Genomic DNA, 20857 nt, shown 5'->3' with positions numbered 1-20857 from the left:
CAAATGAGGTACAAGATAATTGAAAAAGGTGAAAATATCAGAAAAATAATTATGGATGCCATATGGTTCTATTGGAATCAAAGGTATCCAGAAGTGTCACTGTACATGCCTTAAATATAGGTTTGACTGGTAGTGTAATGTAGTTACAATGTTAATCTCAAGATTTGAGTATCAAAGAAGTGAGAAGAACGATAAGTTGGATGTGTTAGAGGTTTCCTTTAGGAAAAAAGGCCCACTGCACCTGGTATTGTCAGGAGGTTTCCCTTCCTAATACTGACCAGGCCATGCCTGCTTAGCTTCCGAGATCGGACAAGATCGGGCATATTCAGGGTAGTATGGACCTGGGCCATTGTTGAGGTAGAAGGAAAAAAGGAGGGGAAAAAAGAAAAAAAGGGGGGGGGGGAGAAGGGGGGGGGGAGGGAGGCCACTTCTACTATCTGTACTGTACATAAATCAGAACCATGAATAGTCCGAGATGGTTTTTCCAGAAGTGAGAGTATGGAAAATTGTAAGACAAGTCTTTTCCTTGAAAAAGGCCCACTGCACCTGGTATTCTCAGGAGGTTCCCCTTCCTAGTACTGACCAGGCCATGCCTGCTTAGCTTCCGAGATCGGACAAGATCGGGTGTATTCAGGGTAGTATGGCCGTGGGCCGATATAGAAGGAAGTATGAATGAATGGAGAAACACACTCTACTTTCTGTACTTCGCATTTCATCAAGGATATAAATAGTCTGAAATGGTATTTCCAGATAAGAGTGTGTATGGATAATTTAAAGGTAGAGGAAAAAAGAAATTAACACAATGAAAAAATAGAAAAAATATATATACACTGAATATGTGTGTTCTGATAAGAAATAGATAATCATAAGTTCTGAAGAAATTTGCAAAGATTCAAATCTTTCTGTGAGGCACTACAATCATTATACTGTATTAACAATGAATGTAGAATATTACAAATAATGTGCTCACAGGAAAATAATGGAAGGATTGTGTACTGCACACACAGAGCTACTTGTTTGATAGAGAGAAACCAATTATTAGATAAATAAAGAGCTCAAGGCTGGCTCGCAAAAGGTTAAATAACAATTGACGCTCTGTTACTTGTTCCCTGAAAGGAAACCAGATTAATGAATGATCGTATGTTAGTTTGGAGCTCAAGGCTAGCTCACGTGAGATGCACAAAATCTTATAGTATCCTCTTAGGAAAGACAAAAAAATATAAAAATAAAGAAATATAGAAATAACATTGAAGTCAATTACTACCATAAACACACACTTATATGGTATGCTAATTAATCTAGTGTCGATATCAAGGTTAAATACCTTAATCTAATAAGTGATCATTAGGGCATGAGCGGGGAAATAGTACAGTATAAATAATTTGTAGTCCTGTAGGACGATACTGTACAAGTTATTCCTGCAGGTATAGTTTATTGCTGTAGGAAATTAATAATTTCTGAGAGAGAGATAAACACAGTTAAACCCTGGTGGTCTAGTGTCTGTTACCGCAGCCGCAAGGTTTGCGGCCAGTGCTGTCCTGGTATCCTCTCAAGATGTCCCGCTGCAGTGATGAGCGTGGCCGCCCGCTTCCGGACTGGGCGTTGCCGCGATGACGTCACTGTGGACGTTCCCGACGTACATTTCACCTGATTAGGCTTGGTCACGAGAGCCTCTGTGGTGTACAGCATTTTGGTAATATAATTTTTTGTAAAAGTACATTTTCCTATCATAGGTAGAGGTGAGGTTTTCTTTATCATTGTGAAATACTGTTTAGATTTGAGGTGCCCTTTCTTTCCACTTGACCACCTTTAGTAAATGTTGAAGGAGTACTATGACTGGCAGCAGCTGCGACTGTTACCTTTTCCATGCAGTTTTACTCATAGTTGCCTACCCTCCCTCATTCTGCAGGAGACTCCCTGAAATAGCAGCAATCTCACTGACTCCCTGAATTGTCCAGCAATCTCCCAGATTGCACCTTACATCCATTGTGTAGCTATTACATTCTTGGGGGAAAAAATAAATGCATACATTCAAATGGGATCATCAGCGCAATTTCCCTGCATTGGTTGTAAGGCACAGTGGGGGTCATTCCGAGATGATCATAGCTGTGCTAAATTTAGCACAGCTAAGATCATTCACACTGACATGCGGGGGGATGCCCAGCACAGGGCTATCCCGCCCTGCATATCAGTGCCGCCCCCCCGCACCCCCCCCCCCCCCCCCGGAAAAGTGCAAAGGCATCGCACAGTGGCGATGCCTTTGCACTTCAAGAGTAGCTCCTGGCGAGCGCAGTTTTAGCATGCTGGCTGGGAGCTACTCATCGCTCCCCAGCCCGCAGTGGCTGCGTGTGATGTCACGCAGCCGCTGCGGGCCGCCCCACAAAATGGCGGCCAAACGCCACCGTTCCAACCCCTCCCGCCCAGCGAACGCCTCTGCCTGTCAATCAGGCAGAGGTGATCGCAGCCCTGCTACGGCCTTCGGCCGTCTGGCATGCACCGGTACCGTAGTGCGCCGGCGCATGCGCAGTAGGGACCCGTTCACTCAGCTGCAATAAAATGCAGCGAGCGAATGAGTCAGAATGACCCCTGTGATCACTATGTCTACAAACATTTTAAATAAGGTTTCTCGTGGCCACTTACAGTATATGGAGCCTCTTGTAAAACACAATACACAAACAAATCCTGCAAAATATCAGTGTCTTTTCTTTAACAAGTAGATCTTACTAACTTTGCAGCTTATTTACAGTTGGATATGTCATTTTCATGACACGCCTCTCCGATGCAGCAGTACGCGCCCGCGCTTATAGGTGTTACTTTCACAATCTCCCTGAAATGCTTTTTCAAAAGTAGGCAAGTATGGTTTTACTGAAAGACTGGAGTATTTTGTTGACACCAGCAAAAAAAAAGGCTCTTTTCCCACTTATGATTTGGGGTGTAGATGATGGGGATACCACACACTCAGTGACACAACCCAAATATATGCTGCATCAACAGCAGGAACAAGATGTCTTCTTTGTAAGAAATAATTATTAGTTTGTAGTACAGATAGGGATACGTAAAACGTTACCAGTAGCACAATCCTCACTCAACCTGATGTTGCAGATGAACATTGCGACCAATGTTCGCAATGGCCATCTTGCGAGGTACGCACCTCCTCCTGCATTTGAATTGCAAAGGATTGCAATTGCAAAGCTGCTGTAAACAGCTTTGCAATTGCGATCCTTAGTGAATTATGTCTACAGTTTGCATGTGTTTGCACTTTAAACTGCAGTGTGTGTGAAGCAAGTGTGACAAACACACATATTGTACATGCACTAACCATACCTTCCAACTCTCCCAATTCCAGCAGGACAGCCTCACTATTCTGGCACTGTCCCGCTATCCCACCGATGGGACGCAGTGTCCCACAGGCATGGGAGAAGTTGATGGAACACTTGATTACCTGCTGCTCTGCAATGCAGACAGTGATCCAATGACAGAAATGGTTCCATGGCATGAGACCACGTCCCCTTCCAACCAAGTCTAAATCCCCTTTTCTATGGACCATAAAAGTTGGGAGGTATGCACTGACTATGATACCTGCAGCCAGTCACCCTTCCCAGGTACCTATACCGGGATGCATTCAGCATCCCGCCTGTCAGGATGCCGGCGGTCATGTGACTGATGCTGGAATCTTGACAGCATTCAGGAGACCGGCACCAGATCATCGACAGACGGGATGACGAAGATGAGTATCAGGATTCTCCCTTAGGGTTAGGACACAGGGGGAGGGTTAGAGTTAGGTACTGCGGGGGTTAGGCACTGGGGATAGGTTAGCCCTAGCTAACACCCCAAGAGGGTTAACTCTAGCTGCCAAGCCCCAAGGGTTAGCGTAGGGGACGGGGTAAAAATACCCCCTCTGATGTCAACATCTTTAGTGTCGGGATTCCATGGTCGGTCATGTCACTGTCAGCACCCTGACCGCTGGCACATGTATTCCCCTACACCTATATTACTATTATATATTACCCTAATGGTGCGCTGATGATGTGTTAATGCCATGTTTTTTTTTTAAAAAACACGTCACACACGCTCCCCATCCACCCTCCATTGTCGATTTTTGCTCGGTCACGGGGGAGAGAGACTTTTATATAGAAACCAAAACACATGAGATTCGACTCCAGGAATATTATATTATGCCTCTTTCTAAGATCCAGGTTTGGAGGGAAGACCTGAACCGGGACTTGGAAACACTTGAATCCCCTAAATTCTACGTATTGGGATTTTGAAAAAAATCTCTAGTTTAATTACTGAGGAACCCAATTGTTCAATGGAATATGCTGGTGGTATCTAAATAATTGTTAATAAATAATAATAAATATTCGTATCTGTAACAGAAGAATGTGTCCTCTTATATTGTTGCATCGCGGCAATCATGGCATGAAATAGCAGGTACGAGCGAGCGTACACATGCACCCACAGGTGGTCATTCCGAGTTGATCGCTAGCTGCATTCGTTCGCTGTGCAGCGATGAGGCAAAAAAAGGCACTTTTGCGCATGCGTATGCGCGTCGTACTATTACAACGGCCGATGTATTTTTACACAAGGTCTAGTGAAGCTTTTTAGTCACACTGCTGGCCGCAGAGTGATTGACATGAAATGGGCATTTCTGGGTGTCAACTAATCATTTTCAGGGAGTGTTCGGACAAACGCAGGCGTGCCAGGAAAAACGCAGGCGTGGCTGGGCAAACGCAGGGCGTTTGTGATGTCAAAACAGGAACTGAACAAGCTGAAGTGATCGCAAGCGCTAAGTAGGTTTAGAGCTAATCAGAAACTGAACAAAAAAAACTTTATAGCCGCTCTGCGATTCTTTCATTCGCACTTCTGCAAAACTAAAATACACTCCCAGTGGGCGGCGGCATAGCATTTGCACAGCTGCTAAAAACTGCTAACGAGCAAACAACTCGGAATGATCACCACTATCCATTAGCTACAATGGAGCTGGGGGTGGGTGTGAATGAACATGGTATAACGCGATGCTTACACATCATGCTACCACTATAAAATGCTGCTGTACGCAGCAAAGACATAAGAGGACACATCTAAGTGTTCATATCAGACATATGCTGTATCTGGTATATACTGTATGCATGGTTAGATTGCAGGCTTTTTTTAACCTATCCTTTATCTCATTTCCCCCACAGATTGTGATGATTGTTGCTGCTGTCTTGCAGATTGCGCTGGGTATTGCACAGCTCTTCACCATTTATGGTACTACTATAGTCAGTGGTATCTCTTTCTGGGGGTCAGTGTTTGTAAGTACTGAAACCATTGCTGTACCTGCATGAGTAACATCCCTGTGAATCATATATTTCCTTTGTATTTTGCTTACCACAACTGGGAATTGTGTTTTCTATACTGCAGATATGAATTTGTTTCATTACTTGGAAAATGATTGAATTTATTTTCTTTTCCAGAGGTCTCTGAAAGAAGTAACATCACAGTACTGTATGTTACCATCCTGCAGTGTCCATGCAAAAAAATAGTTTTGTATGCCCTCACTGGGCCTTGTCTGTGACAAAACAAATGGAAATGATGAAATGAAATCAAATACATAAATAAAATTCACAGGTGTATCATATCATTCTACTAAAATATCTAGAACGTGACTCAGAAGGGTACATATCAGATGCCCGGCCTCTGCTGTAGAAACATGAGATCATGGTTAGCAAATTAATGCTGGTAATGATGAATTGTCATATATTAGGCATCTAGACTGCTATGGTCTAAGGCAGTGATCTCCAACCCGTAGCTCGCAAGCTACCGATAGCTCGCAGTAGTATTTTCGGTAGCTCACAGAGCGCACGGGCTTGGGCAGACACTGGAACGCCTCTTCCCTTAATTTTTAATATGGTGCCGGCCATCAGCCAATCAGAGCTCGTGGACTGGAAGTGGCGGCATCTGATTGGCTGCCTGACCGCAAATTTTGATTGGCTCTTTTACCGGCACCATATTTTAAATGCCCGCCGCTGCCGGGCATTTAAAATATGGTGCCGGTAAAAGAGCCAATCAAAATGCCGGTACCATATTTTAAATGCCCGCCGCTGCCGGAGAATCTGTCACCCTCACTGCAGCCGCTCTCCGGAATTCACAGGAGAGGCGCACGCTGCGCTCTCCTCCCCTTTCGTCCCTCATACAGGAGGAGCACCACTGGCGGCAGTAGAAGAAGCCAGCAAGGGTTAGCACTGTGTGGGGCACTGCATCGGACACTGCGGGGGGCATTTTAAATGGCACTGCGGGGGTGATTGTATCTGGCACTGGTGGGGGCATTGTATCTGGGACTGCTGGGGGGCATTATTTGTGTATCTGGCATTGTTGGGGGCATTATTTGTGTATCTGGCACTGCTGAGTGGCATTATTTGTGTATCTGGTGCTGCTGAGAGGCATTATTTAAATATCTGGCATTATTTGAATATCGGGCATTATTTGTGTATCTGGCACTGCTGAGGGGCATTATTTGTGTACTGGCACTACGCGGGAGGGGAGCATTACTTGTAGTTGTGAGGCCACACCCACTTCTGTGAGGCCACACCCACTTTCGCAGTAACGCACGTGCATTGGGGGGGAGGGGGGAGCTCCCTCATAGGTTTTATTTTCCGAAAGTAGCTCACACCCCAATTAAGGTTGGAGACCACTGGTCTAAGGCATATATATTATACATTATGGGCCTCTTACACATGCAGAGATGCTAGTTTCTGCATGTTTTTTGCAATGGGACGATTCATTATTAGGGGCCTGATGGGTCCTCCTAGTATTCACCAAACTGAAAAATCAATATTTTGGGAGTTCCTGTGCAGGAACCAACATCATCTTCAGATGATGAAAAGACTCCTAAATCACTATCACTGCACTTTTATTTTTTACTATTATTTGTTGATGTATGCTGTGGCAGTATGAAGGTAAATTGCACATGGATTCTGTGTGGGGTAGGAGGGATCTGCCCACACAGGGAAGAAAGAGCTGCAGTCAAGAGTCAGTCTGGAGGCCTGTACATCCAATTCAAGTGGGGTTGGAAAAGCCAGTCCATTTATGATGCTGGTAAAGCATCATTATCATTTATTTACAAGAAAAGCTGTGTTTGGAAACTGATTAAGCACCTACACACAGCACCAATATGTCCTTCTAATGAGATAAGTACACCAGATCATCACAAATTGTGGACAATGCAAGCAAAAGATCAACACAGAAAAGTGGATTACAGCAGGTTAATGAAAATGCTATATGGATGCTTACAGCAGAGCACAATAAAGGGAACAAAAGAGTACTAGCCTATAAAGCCAAAGGAGATGATGAGTGAATACAAAGAGTCTATTGACATGTCTGAAAAGAAAATTGTGAAATGTGTGAAATCACAAATTTCTGCAAACAAAATCAAAGTGTTTGAATTTGTTGTAATGAAAAGTATGTTTATATTGGTGAACCTAATACTTTGTCAATCCTGCAGGGTGTGGTTCAGAGAAATACTTAATCAAGTGTTGTGTGAAGATACCTCTGAAAAATAGTTAAAGAGAAAGTGCTTTGTTATTGTTACGTTCCTGATGCTCAGAACTAGAGAGATGTTGCGTAGTGAGTCCTGAGCACCAGGATGTGACGCTGAAATAAGGGGTGGTACGGGAATAGCCCCTAGCACCCTACCTCCATTGTTTTACCCGTGTGGTCAGTTCACGCCTGAGTGACTATGGTTTCTTGGGCCCACGGCAGCCGCGTTTGAAGGGCGGATTAGGTCTGCCCAACTCCGATGCCCCCAGGTCTTAGAGTGAGACAAGGCGTAAACCGAGACAGGATAATAACAAGGGGACCTCTAACTAAAGCAAACAGAAAGCTAGGGGCTACTAACTACCCTAAAACTAAATATATGTGCGGCACGCCGCCAAAGGAAAAGAACAACAAAAGATACCACTGTCCACTCCCTCACACGGCACCGCCGAGTTCCGGGGAGGACAGTGAAAAGCGGAAACCTCCGCAAAAACCACCAATACAAAATTAACACAAGGACTAAGCGGCCTAGGCCGCAACACGCAGCAGAAGCCGCTACTCACGAAACCGGGAGAGAACCCCAACAAGCGAGAACCCCCAGATGACCGCAACAGGTTCACTTGGACAGGAAGGATTCCCAGGACCGGCTTCAGAACTCCAGAACTCAGGAGCACAGGGAGCAGGATCGACCAGACACAGCTGACCAGGAACAGACGTTGCAAGGCAGGAACAGCATACAGGAAGCTATCACCGTCGAGGCTGCAGTGTGCTGGCTCCCATAAAAAGACCCTGCTGGCCAATGACAGGAGGGCCAGCAAGACCAGCCCCCAGACCCTAATTACTGGTTGCCGTGCAGCTGCCCTGCTGCACGAGCAACTAATCAATCCTATCTGGCAACGGGGAACGCGGTCCACCAATGGCGTCCCCGTTGCTATGGACCCAGCGGCTGAGGACGCCCGGCGTCCTAGCGTTGCCAGGGACCTGGCAGCTATAGTACGCACGGCGTCCTGGCGTTGCTAGGTGCCGGGCGGGCAGGGAGGGAGGTTCGGCGGCCGTGAGCGTCGCTCGGAAGCAGACCAAGCGGTGCCGCGAACCGCGGCACCTAACAGTACCCCCCCCCTTGAGGAGGGGTTAAAGAACCCCTAAAGCCGGGTTTCTGAGGAAATTCCTGGAAGAATAATTTCTTAAGTTTAGGGGCATGTAAATTGTTATACAGGACCCAAGACCTTTCTTCCGGGCCATAGCCTTTCCAGTGAACCAAAAAATAAAGCCGGCCCCGAGAAACTTTGGAATCTAAAACCTTCTCCACCAAGAACTCTTGTTGCCCCTGAACATCCACCAGAGGTCTACCCTGGGAAGTCTTCCGAGGGAATCTCCTGAAGGAAAAATACTGCTTCAAAAGGGAACAGTGAAAAGTATTGCCAATTTTGAGTGATTTAGGCAAGCGTAGCCGAAAAGCAACTGGGTTGACCTTCTTAACGATAAGGAACGGTCCAATAAATTTGGGTCCCAATCTAGCCGAGGGTTGTTGGAGCTTGATGTTGCTGGTTGACAACCACACCTTATCTCCCACCTTAAAAGTGCATGGGCGTCGGCACCTATCAGAATTTTTTTTTTCTCGGAAGGCAGCCTTCTTAAGGGCAAGGTGCACCTTTTTCCAAATAATTCTGAGACGGGAAGTTAAGGTCAACGAGGAGACTGGAAAATGAGGGTAAAACGAATTGGCTCTAGGATGAAAGCCCAAGACTGAAAAGAATGGGGACTCCTTGGTGGAAGAATGACAAGAGTTATTATAGGCAAACTCGGCCAAAGGAAGAAATTTAGACCAATAATTCTGAAGTTTGGCCGAATATAGCCGTAAATACTGTTTTAACGACTGATTAACACGTTCAGTTTGTCCGTTAGACTGTGGATGGTACCCAGATGTTAAAGAGAGTTTCATATTTAATGAGGCACAAAAATGTTTCCAGAAACGGGCGATGAATTGCGGTCCCCGATCAGAGACAATATCCCTGGGTAAACCATGGAGCCTGAACACATGGCGGAGAAACAAAACTGCCAACCCTTGAGCAGAGGGTAATCGGGGGAGAACAATGAAGTGGGTCATCTTACTAAAACGGTCTACTACCACCCAAATGACTCGAAATCCAGCTGAAAGAGGAAGGTCCACCACGAAATCCATGGATATATGTGACCATGGCCTGAGAGGAACGGCTAGAGGCATGAGTTGCCCGACCGGCAACGATCGAGATACCTTGTACTGAGCACAAACCTGACAGGAACGGTCAAATTCCCTTACATCTTTAGAAAGATTAGGCCACCACACTGAGCGAGAGATTAACTCCAAGGTCTTAGTGATACCCGGATGACCAGAAACCTTATTATCATGAAACTCAGCTAGAACAGTGCCTCTCAGAAATTCAGGGACAAAGAGACGATCTGCAGGAGTGACTTTGGGAGCCTGCTGCTGAAGCTGGACTAGCTGTGTAAACAAATCCTGTGTGAGGCCAGCCCGGATGACAGACGATGGGACTATGGGGGTAGTAGCCGGGTGGTTATTGTGAACCGGAAGAAAACAACGTGACAGGGCATCGGCTTTTGTATTCTTGGAACCGGGCCTGAAGGTGATAATAAACCTGAAACGAGTAAAAAAACAGCGCCCAACGTGCCTGTCGAGCATTAAGCCGTTTAGCTGACTCAATATACTGCAGGTTTTTGTGGTCAGTAAACACCGTAATGGTATGCCTTGCTCCTTCCAGCCAGTGCCTCCACTCCTTGAAAGCCCATTTAACTGCCAACAATTCTCGATTACCAACATCATAGTTGGATTCTGCGGAGGAGAATTTTCTGGACATGAAGGCACATGGGTGTAATTCCTGAGACTCCGGGTGTTCCTGAGAAAGGATAGCCCCCACTCCAACCTCTGAGGCATCTACCTCGACAATAAAGGCGAGATCCGGGTTAGGGTGTCTGAGTACTGGAGCTGAGACAAAGGCCTGCTTTAAGGCCAGGAAGGCAGACTTGGCTTCAGGCGACCAATTGGAAGGGTCCGCTCCTTTTTTAGTCAATGCCACAATAGGAGTAACCAAATCTGAGAATGTATGAATAAAACGCCTATAGTAATTTGCAAACCCTAAAAAGCGCTGAATTGCTTTTAAGTTCGTGGGTTGTGCCCAATTTAGGATAGCCTGGAGTTTTTTTGGTTCCATGAAAAACCCCTTAGGAGAAATAATATACCCCAGGAAGGACACTTCTGTGATGTGGAAATCACATTTCTCCAGTTTGGCATATAAATGATTTTCCCGTAACTTCTGAAGGACCAGTCGCACATGGGTAATATGTTGTTCAAAAGACTCAGAGTAAATCAAAATGTCGTCTAAATAACCGACTACGAACTTTCCTAGAAAGTCGCGAAGGACATCGTTAATGAGATCTTGAAATACAGCAGGAGCATTAGACAGCCCAAACGGCATCACCAGGTATTCATAATGTCCCGACTGTGTGCTGAAAGCCGTCTTCCACTCATCCCCAGATTTTATTCGGAAGAGATTGTTAGCCCCTCTAAGATCGATCTTGGAAAAGATAACGGCAGTCCGGAGCTGATCAAATAGTACTGAAATCAGTGGCAAGGGGTAGGTGTTTTTAACAGATATTTTATTTAGAGCCCGATAATCAATACATGGTCTGAGCGACCCATCTTTTTTCTCAACAAAAAAGAACCCTGCACTCAATGGAGATTTCGAGGGCCTAATGAAGCCTTTTTTTAGGCTCTCCTGTACATAATCATTCATTGCCATAGTTTCCGGCCCAGACAGGGCATATAGTCTCCCTTTAGGCAAAGAGGCACCGGGAACTAAGTCAATTGCACAGTCATAGGACCGATGAGGAGGCAGAATATCCGCATTACCCTTGGAGAAAACATCGGCAAAGTCCTGATATTCCAAAGGAATAAGTTCTGGGGTGACTGCCGCAACCCGGACTGGATGGGAAATACATTCCTTAATACAAAAGGGACCCCATCGGGAAATCTCCCCAGACCGCCAATCTATGGTGGGATTATGAAACGCAAGCCAGGGGTGACCCAAAACTACGGGGACAGCCGGATAATGGGTAAGGTAAAATTCGATTTTCTCCGAATGTAGGGACCCAATGTCAGTTGTACTGGAGGTGTGCGGTGAGTGATTACCCCATTAGAAAGCGGACCACCATCCAAGCCGTGCATGGTGATACGTTTATCCAAAGGTATCTGTGAAACGCCCAAAGCCAGAGCCCAACCAAGATCCATGAAATTTCCCGCAGCTCCACTGTCGATGAAGGCCGACACCAACGAACTGAGACTACCAAAGGAAATTTTTACAGGAACTAATAAGGAATCAGTAGAGGAGATTAATTGCAGACCCAAGTGAAACCCCTCACAATTCACTTGGTCAGAGCGTTTCCCTGCTTATTCGGGCAATTACGTGCGATATGTCCCTTGCCACCACAATACAAGCAAAGACCAGAATTTAGCCTTCTGGTTCTTTCCTCTGGGGACAGCCGGGAGAGACCCATTTGCATGGGCTCCTCGACGTCCTCAGGGAAAGTATACACACATGGACTATGCCTGAAACTAGCTCCTCTTTCAGCCCTCCACTCCCGGAGACGACGATCAATTTTAATAGCAAGCTCCATGAGTTTGTCTAAAGTCTCTGGAGCGGGGTACTGAAGGAGACTGTCTTTAATAACTTCAGACAAACCGAGGCGAAACTGACTGCGCAGGGCCGGGTCATTCCAGCCACAGTCGTTCGACCAACGGCGAAACTCGGTACAATACGCCTCTGCTGGATTTTTCCCTTGCTTAAGTGCACGCAGGTGGCTCTCAGCCGATGCTTCTCTATCTGGGTCATCGTACAGAAGGCCTAGAGACTTAAAAAAGGCATCTACAGAAAGCAAGGCAACATCATCGGCTTTTAGCCCAAAAGCCCAGGTTTGCGGATCGCCTTGTAGCAAAGACATCACAATCCCGACCCGTTGAGACTCAGTACCAGAGGATCGGGGCCTTAAACGAAAATAAAGCTTACAAGCTTCCTTGAAATTAAAAAAAATCCTTTCGGTTACCTGAAAAACGGTCAGGAAGGTGCATCTTTGGTTCTGGAATCATACTCGGGGAGGCTCGCAAAAGATCTTCCTGCGATCTCACCCGAAGAGTAAGATCCTGAACCATCTGAGTTAGTTCCTGAATCTGGTTGGCCAAAAGCTGGCTGGGATTCGGTCCTAATACTGCCGGATTCATGAGGCCGAATTTCAAGGCCCACCAAAAACAAATAACTCTTTATATTATTCTTTTTTTTGTTGTTTTTGGGACGGTGATAATGTTACGTTCCTGATGCTCAGAACTAGAGAGATGTTGCGTAGTGAGTCCTGAGCACCAGGATGTGACGCTGAAATAATGGGTGGTACGGGAATAGCCCCTAGCACCCTACCTCCATTGTTTTACCCGTGTGGTTAGTTCGCGCCTGAGTGACTATGGTTTCTTGGGCCCACGGCAGCCGCGTTTGAAGTGCGGATTAGGTCTGCCCAACTCCGATGCCCCCAAGTCTTAGAGTGAGACAAGGCGTGAACCGAGACAGGATAATAACAAGGGGACCTCTAACTAAAGCAAACAGAAAGCTAGGGGCTACTAACTACCCTAAAACTAAATATATGTGCGGCACGCCGCCAAAGGAAAAGAACAACAAAAGATACCACTATCCACTCCCCCACACGGCACCTCCGAGTTCCGGGGAGGACAGTGAAAAGCGGAAACCTCCGCAAAAACCACCAATACAAAATTAACACAAGGACTAAGCGGCCTAGGCCGCAACACGCGGCAGAAGCCGCTACTCACGAAACCGGGAGAGAACCCCAAAAAGCGAGAACCTCCAGATGACTGCAACAGGTTCACTTGGACAGGAAGGATTCCCAGGACCGGCTTCAGAACTCCAGAACTCAGGAGCACAGGGAGCAGGATCGACCAGACACAGCTGACCAGGAACAGACGTTGCAAGGCAGGAACAGCATACAGGAAGCTATCACCGGCGAGGCTGCAGTGTGCTGGCTCCCATAAAAAGACCCTGCTGGCCAATGACAGGAGGGCCAGCAAGACCAGCCCCCAGACCCTAATTACTGGTTGCCGTGCAGCTGCCCTGCTGTACGAGCAACTAATCAATCCTATCTGGCAACGGGGAACGCGGTCCACCAATGGCGTCCCCGTTTCTATGGACCCAGCGGCTGAGGACGCCCAGCGTCCTAGCGTTGCCAGGGACCCGGCGGCTACAGTACGCACGGCAGCTACAGTACGCACGGCGTCCTGGCGTTGCTAGGCACCGGGCGGGCATGGAGGGAGGTGCGGCGGCCGTGAGCATCGCTTGGAAGCAGACCAAGCGGCGCCGCGTACCGCGGCACCTAACAGTTATATGCTGGTCATTGTAGTATTACATGAAGAAAGATGTTTTCTGTATTGAAAATGCTTTTGAAAACAAAGTGAAACAAATGAAAGGCACAGTGAACAAATGAAAACAAAACCCGTCACTGTGTTTACTGTGCTGAGGACACATTTAAAAGTCAAGTGCAACAAGAGATATTGGTCCTGCGTGTATTGTGAGTAAAAAGATATATGCTAATAGGAAAAGCAAATGGCCTGCTACCCTTATTCACTCTAAAGCTAGAGAGTCAGAAATTGCTGACTAGAGAGGACACTCAGGAAATAAAGGATATGTGACTAAAGACAGAGCCGTCTTAACAGCAGTGTAGGCCCCTGGGCACAGCAATGCATTTGGCCCCCTACCCATGCTACAGCGGTAGGGGTGGGAAGAGCTATCAGCAGCAGCTTTGATGTCCCGCGGGCAGTAGGGGGTGTTCTATCTTCTGCTCAGCATGTAGGACCAGAAGCAGTGATTTCTGCTAATTACTCCTTTACTGCACAGATGGGCTAAACTGTAGAAGGGGTCATTGTGCTTAATGAAGAAGCCCTGGTACATGACTTCTAGGGTGGTAGGTGGTGTTTAATACGTAGGGGAGGGGTGGCTAGTGGAGTGGACTTAATATCATTTTACGGTGGGAGGGCAGCTTGCTTGACTGCAGATATCTCAAGTTCCTGAAAATATATTTCTTAGCTTTCAATGGAATAAAATACTAGAGAGTTCCACTTTTCAGAAGGTTCTGGGGACGTGGGGATCAGAGTTCAGGAGCCAGAGCAATTCACCAACGAAAATCTAAAACTGCATATTAGGCATGTGGAGCTGGAGCAGGGACCAGCTGCTTGAAGGCTGATATCTCTGGTTCTGGGCATAGTAGAAACAAGCTGCCAGTGTCCACTAAAAGTGGAGAGTCCCAGCTTTTGGCTTATACCCTTAGAAATACTCAAAGTCAGACAGAACCCAAAATATCTGGCTGGGAAGAGCAATTAACAGGCTTGGATGGGGACCACTGCTTTCAAGTCAGATATCTCTGGTTCCTCAGTGCCGATTTTCAAAAATCTGGTACCCCTGGAAAGAGGGGACCCTCAGATATCAGCCTAGGGCCCTCATTCTCTTGGGGCCCTTGGGCAAGAGCCCATTGAGCCCATACGAAAAGACGGCCCTGACTGAAGATGATATTAAATTGTATCTTTGGTGTACTGTAACTGTTTTCAAAGTGATGTATTGGAAAGAGATGTTGCCTAGAAAGTGTTACAAAGCAAAGTAAAACTGACAGTGATTGTGGTCAGTGTAAGGTGCTGGGTCTGCCAGGTGAAGGTTATGCCAGCAGAGAAGCATTTGTCTGTGTAAATGGAAGACTGTCAACAAGTTGTTGAAGAGATTCAAAGTGAGTTGTCCTCTTTAAAAATGTCCTTAACACGAGAGGAAGGAAAAAGAGAGCTGGAAACTGAAGCTCTTAATGGCACATAATTCAAATTGGCAATAAAGATTGAATGCCTTGAGATGGCTGATGAATTAGCATGTATTTCAAAGTATAAGAAAGATGGGCTACTTGCAAAAAATAAAGAATTAGAGCAAGACATTGTTGAATTGCATCAGAGGTATAGAAACTGTGGAAAGGAACATCATTGTGAGGCAGGGCACAAACTAGTAAAAAAGATGACTTTAACTCTGGTGGGAAAAGAAAAAGACTCTTTAATTGTTTCCATAAGCAACATGGGAAGAATGTGTATTAGAGAGAGATTCTTTGAGAAGCTTTGTGGAGAAAAAGAGAAATATCTCCAGATGCTACAGACTCACACTGAATGGGAGAAAGGGCATGACGAAAAAGTCATGGAGATTATCCCTCTTGATGCAATTCTTAAGGAGCCATTACAGACACTACAATCCAACTTGGCTGCAGCCAGAGCAGTTTCTGAGTTTTTGACTGACATAAATGTGTTTCTGGAAGAAATCTGCATAAAGCAGCAGAACAAAGTGAAGCTTTAAAAATAAAAAAATAACCATTCAGATAGTGTTGTTGAAAAATTTGCGAGGACAGAGTAAGAACCGTGAGAAATGTCTGTTAAGTACACAGAACCAGTTGCAAAATCTCCAAAATAAAATGAATGCCAGAAAACTGGAACTTCAGTATAAGCTAAAAGTAGCTAAAAGTCTCAAATAGCTACAGTGGTGCAAAAAAGTATTTGGACACCCACCGATTGTGCAAGTTGACCCACTTAAAAAGATGAGAGGTCTGTAATTTCCATCATATGTGCACTTCAACTGTGAGAGACAGAATCTAAAAAAACATAAAAAAACAGGAAATCACATTGTATGATTTTGAAACTATTTACTTGTATATTCTTGTGGAAAATAAATATTTGGACAATTACCAAGCAGCAAGATTTGTGGCTCTCAAAGACCTGTTACTTCTTCTTTAAGAAGCTCTTCTATCCTCCACTCGTTACTTGTATTAAAGGCACCTGTTTGAACTGGTTATCTGTGTAAAAGACACCTGTCCACACCCTCAAACAGTCAGACTGCTACCTCTCCACCATGGCCAAGACCAGAGAGCTGTCTAAGGACACCGGGGACAAAATTGTAGAGCTGCACAAGGCTGGGATGAGCCACTCAACAATAGGCAAACAGCTTGGTAAGAAGAGATCAACTGTTGGCACAATTATTAAAAAATGGAAGAAATACAAGATCACTGACAATCTCCCTCGACCTGGGGCTCCATGCAAGTTCTCACCTCATGGGGTATCAATGATCTTGAGAACGGTGAGGAATCAGCCCAGAACTACATGGAGGGACCTGGTCAATGACCTCAAGAGAGCTGGGACCACAGTCTCAAAGGTTACCATTAGTAACACACTACGTTGTCATGAATTGAAATCCTGCAGCACCCAAAAGGTCCCCTGCTTAAGCCAGCACATGTCCAGGCCTGTCTAAAGTTTGCCAGTGACCATCTGGATGATCCAGAGGAGGATTGGGAGAACATAATGTGGTCAGATGAGAGCAAAATCGAACTTTTTGGTATAAACTCCACTCACCATGTTTGGAGGGGGAAGAATGATGAATGGCATCCCAAGAACACCATACCCACTGTGAAGCATGGGTGTGGAAACATCATGCTTTGGGGCTGCTTTTCTGCAAAGGGGACAGGACTACTGATCCGTATTAAGGAGAGGATGAATGGGGCCATGTATCGTGAGATTTTGGGCAAATAACTCCTTCCCTCAGTAAGAGCATTGAAGATGGAACGTGGCTGGGTCTTCCAGCATGACAATGACCCCAAACACACTGCCCGGGCAACTAAGGAGTGCCTTCGTAAGAAGCATTTCAAGGTCTTAGAGTGGCCTAGCCAGTCTCCAGAAATCAACCCAATAGAAAATTTGTGGAGGGAGTTAAAAGTCCGTGTTGTCCGACGACAGCCCCAAAACATGACAGATCTAAAGAAGATCTGCATGGAAGAGTGGGCCAAAATACCTGCTACAGTGCGTGCAAACCTGGTCAAGAACTACAGGAAACGTTTAACCTCTGTAATTGCCAACCGGGGTTATATTACAAAGTATTGAGTTAAACTTTTTGATTGCCAAATATTTATTTTCCGCAAGAATATACAAATAAATTGTATAAAAATCATACAATGTGATTTCCTTTTTTTTTTCCATCTAGTCTGCCTCATTTTGTTGTTTACCATATTTTTTATCTCAAACCTTATTTGATCCTCATTTCTTTTTAAGGATATCCTTACGTCTATCCCATGCATGTTTAAATTACTTTACTGTTTTAACCTCTACCACCTCTGATGGGAGGCTATTCCACTTGTGTACGGGTATGGGTCATTGGGTCGACTCAACTTAGGGCGATAATCATTGGGTTGACCACGATAGGTCTACATGCTTTAGGTCAACAGGGTAACTAGGTCAACATGGTCACCTGTACTAGGCTGACAGGTGAAAAGGTCGACATGAGTTTTTGAATTTTTTTGGTGTCGTTTTCTTCATAAAGTGATGGGGAACCCAAATTAGTGCACCGTGTCACCTCGCATGGCTTGCTTCGCTCGCCATGCTTCGGGCAGGGTGCCTCACTCTGCTACCGCTTCACTCGGCACAGGAAACCGTTCCACTCGTAGTCCACGTGGATTGTCAAGTATGGAAAAATCCCAAAAATGTAAAAAAATAAATAAATAAATAAGAAAAACTCATGTCGATCTTTAGACCTGTCGACCTAGCACAGGTAGACCTAATGACCATGTCGACCTAGTTACCCTGTCAACCTAACACATCTCGACCTATCGTGGTCGACCCAGTGCTTGTCGACCTAAGTTGGGTCGACCTAATGACCGTATCCATTGTCCACTACCCTTTCTGTAATTTTTCCTCAAATTTCCCCTGAACCTCCCCACCTCCAGTCTCAGTGCATATCCTTGTGTCTTATTGGTTCTCTTCACTTGGAGAATGTTCCCCTCCTAGACTTTGTTAAAACCTTTGATATATTTGAAAGTTTCTATCATGTCCCCCCCTTTCCCTTCTCTGCTCCAAACTATACATATTTAGATTTCTTAGTCTTTCTGGGTATGTTTTGTGATGAAGGCCATGCACCATTTTAGTTGCCCTTCTTTGTACAGTCTCTAATGTATTAATATCCTTCTGAAGGTATGGCTTCCAGAACCGAACACAGTATTCTAGATGAGGCCGTACCAATGACCTATACAGTGGCATTATTCATTCTTTCTGCTGCTGATTCCTCTCCCCCTATGCAGCCAAGAATCTGACTAGCCTTCCTCATGCCTTTGTTACATTGCTTACCTGCCTTTAAGTCACCCGAAATAGTGACGCCTAGATCCCTTTCCTCCTCAGTAGTTTCCAGTATAGTGCCATTAATACTATATTTAGCCTTGGGATTTTTTAGACCAAAGTGCATGATTTTAAATTTTTAGGCATTAAACTGTTATTGCCACACTCTTGACCATTCCTCTAGTCTACCTACAGTAGATCCTCAATCATTTGTTTAACCCCACCTGGTGTGTCTACCCTGTTGTATACCTTTGTGTCATCTGTTTTTGACCATTTGACCTTCTTAAATACAGCCCAAAAGATATGGATGTGGTTATGCAGACTGTTAGGCTAAAGGTTAAAAGGAGAGTTCAGAAATGGAGGAAGATGCATAAAAATTTTTTTCTGGAATGTGGTAAGTGGAGAAATTTGTTTCAACATTTGAAAGCCCCATCAAGCAACTGCTTGGTGATTCTCAGAGACTTATAAAGTGCCTTAAGGTCAGAAAAAAAAAGAAGAGAATCAGGAACTTAGAGTGTGAGGCCCCAGAAGTCTGGATAATGTATTGGAAAGTGTTGAAAGGCTCTGACAAGAAAAGTGAAGAGGATCTTCTCCATAAAAATACCTTGTCCTATGTCGCTCAACCCAGGGGTTTTGAGCTGGGGAGGAGGATGTGTGGCAATATGAAGGTAAATTGCACATTAATTCTGTGTAGGGGAGGAGAGATCTGCCCACACAGGGAAGAAAAGGCAGGTGTGAGCACACTTAAGGTATACATGCCTACATTTTGGCTGCCCCCTCTGGGAGGAGGCAGCCAGGACGGCAAAGTGGGGTGTGTGGCCGTGGCATGAGGGGGCATGGTATGGGACAGTGATGCCAAATGGGGGCAGTCCCAGGGCATGGCATCAGAATCCCACCATCGCGCCCACCCCCACTACACAGATAGTCAAGATTATTGTCATTGTGAGTGAGGGGTCAGGGGCGCTATGAAGCGACTTAGCATGAATCACGCACAAACTGCAAGGGACTTCTGGGGCCTTGTGTAGGGGGGTTCCAGCCGGGAGACTTGCCCAATCTTCTGGGAGGCCAGGAGCGCCACACAATTTTTGGGAGCCTCCCGGCCTTTCCGGGAAAGTAGGCATGTATGACTTAAGGGCTGCAGAGGAGAGTTAGTCTTCAAGACTGCTGCAGTCAGGATAGGCTGCGGCCTGTGTATACAGCCCAAGTGAGGTTAAAAAAGCCGGTCAGAGCCAGGTGTGCTTGGAAGCCACTTGGGAGGTCAGGAGGCTTGGGTCTAAGCCTGTAGGAGGCAGGGAAGACCACTAAACTGACACTGTATGTGAGTAGGCCAGGCAGTGCCTTACTGAACCTGTGAGAGACAGGACTGAGACTTTTGTGAGAGACTTTGCAGACTAGCTGCCCAAGTATAGTTAGGGACAAAGAAGTGAGTTAGTGCTTTCCTTTACCGAGCATATTACTCCAGATCATCACAGTGTATATTACAGATGGGTCCTCATGCATCTAATCTCAATATGCCACACAGCGGGGCCGCTTGGCATGACTGCAGCAATCATCAGAGCCGTAACTAGGTGTGTGCCAATGGTGCCTTGCCCACAGCGCAAAAGCACTGAGGGCGCACCATCGATCAACACACCCGCATGGCCGCTATCTCCGAGTCCAGCACCTGTGTCCCGCTGAAGGCGGTGCCAGCTGCGTCCCGCTGAAGGCAGCACCGCCTGCGTCCCACTGAAGGCGGTGCCACCTGCGTCCCGCTGAAGCCGTCGCCGCCCGTCCGCCAGTGTCCCGCTGAAGCCGCTGCTGCTGTAAGGTCCCGGCAGTGCTGCGGCTGAGGTGTGTGTCAGGCTGCGCTTCTAATTGGCCCAGCGGCAGCCCTGGCTTGAACGCCGGCTCGGCCCCCCTCCCCTGCAATTCGGGAGAGACGTCACGTGATGACGTCAGACGTCTCTCCCACGCTGTCCTGCGCCCTGCCCCTACTGCTGTACAGTGAGGAGCTGCAGAGCTGGTGGTTGAGAGAGGAGAAGAGAGCCTCTGGAAGAGCCTGTGCTGTGAACCTCCTGGTTAGTAAATGCCGGTGCTGTAACTATGTGTGTGCCAGGGAGACGCTGTCTGCCGTAATGTGTA

At 46.2% G+C, this 20857-nt stretch overlaps 2 pseudogenes; both read right to left on the bottom strand.

The window, feature by feature from the left end:
- Positions 1 to 229: 229 nt before the first annotated feature.
- LOC134898508 (5S ribosomal RNA) lies at positions 230 to 347 on the bottom strand (annotated as a pseudogene).
- A 187-nt stretch (positions 348 to 534) lies between these two features.
- LOC134893462 (5S ribosomal RNA) lies at positions 535 to 652 on the bottom strand (annotated as a pseudogene).
- Positions 653 to 20857: the final 20205 nt, after the last annotated feature.

The sequence above is a fragment of the Pseudophryne corroboree genome, chromosome 3 (genome assembly GCF_028390025.1).
Source record: "Pseudophryne corroboree isolate aPseCor3 chromosome 3, aPseCor3.hap2, whole genome shotgun sequence".
Classification (NCBI taxonomy): Eukaryota; Metazoa; Chordata; class Amphibia; order Anura; family Myobatrachidae; genus Pseudophryne; species Pseudophryne corroboree.
Note: the sequence above shows the minus strand (reverse complement) of the source record. Positions and strands in the feature narration are given on the sequence as shown.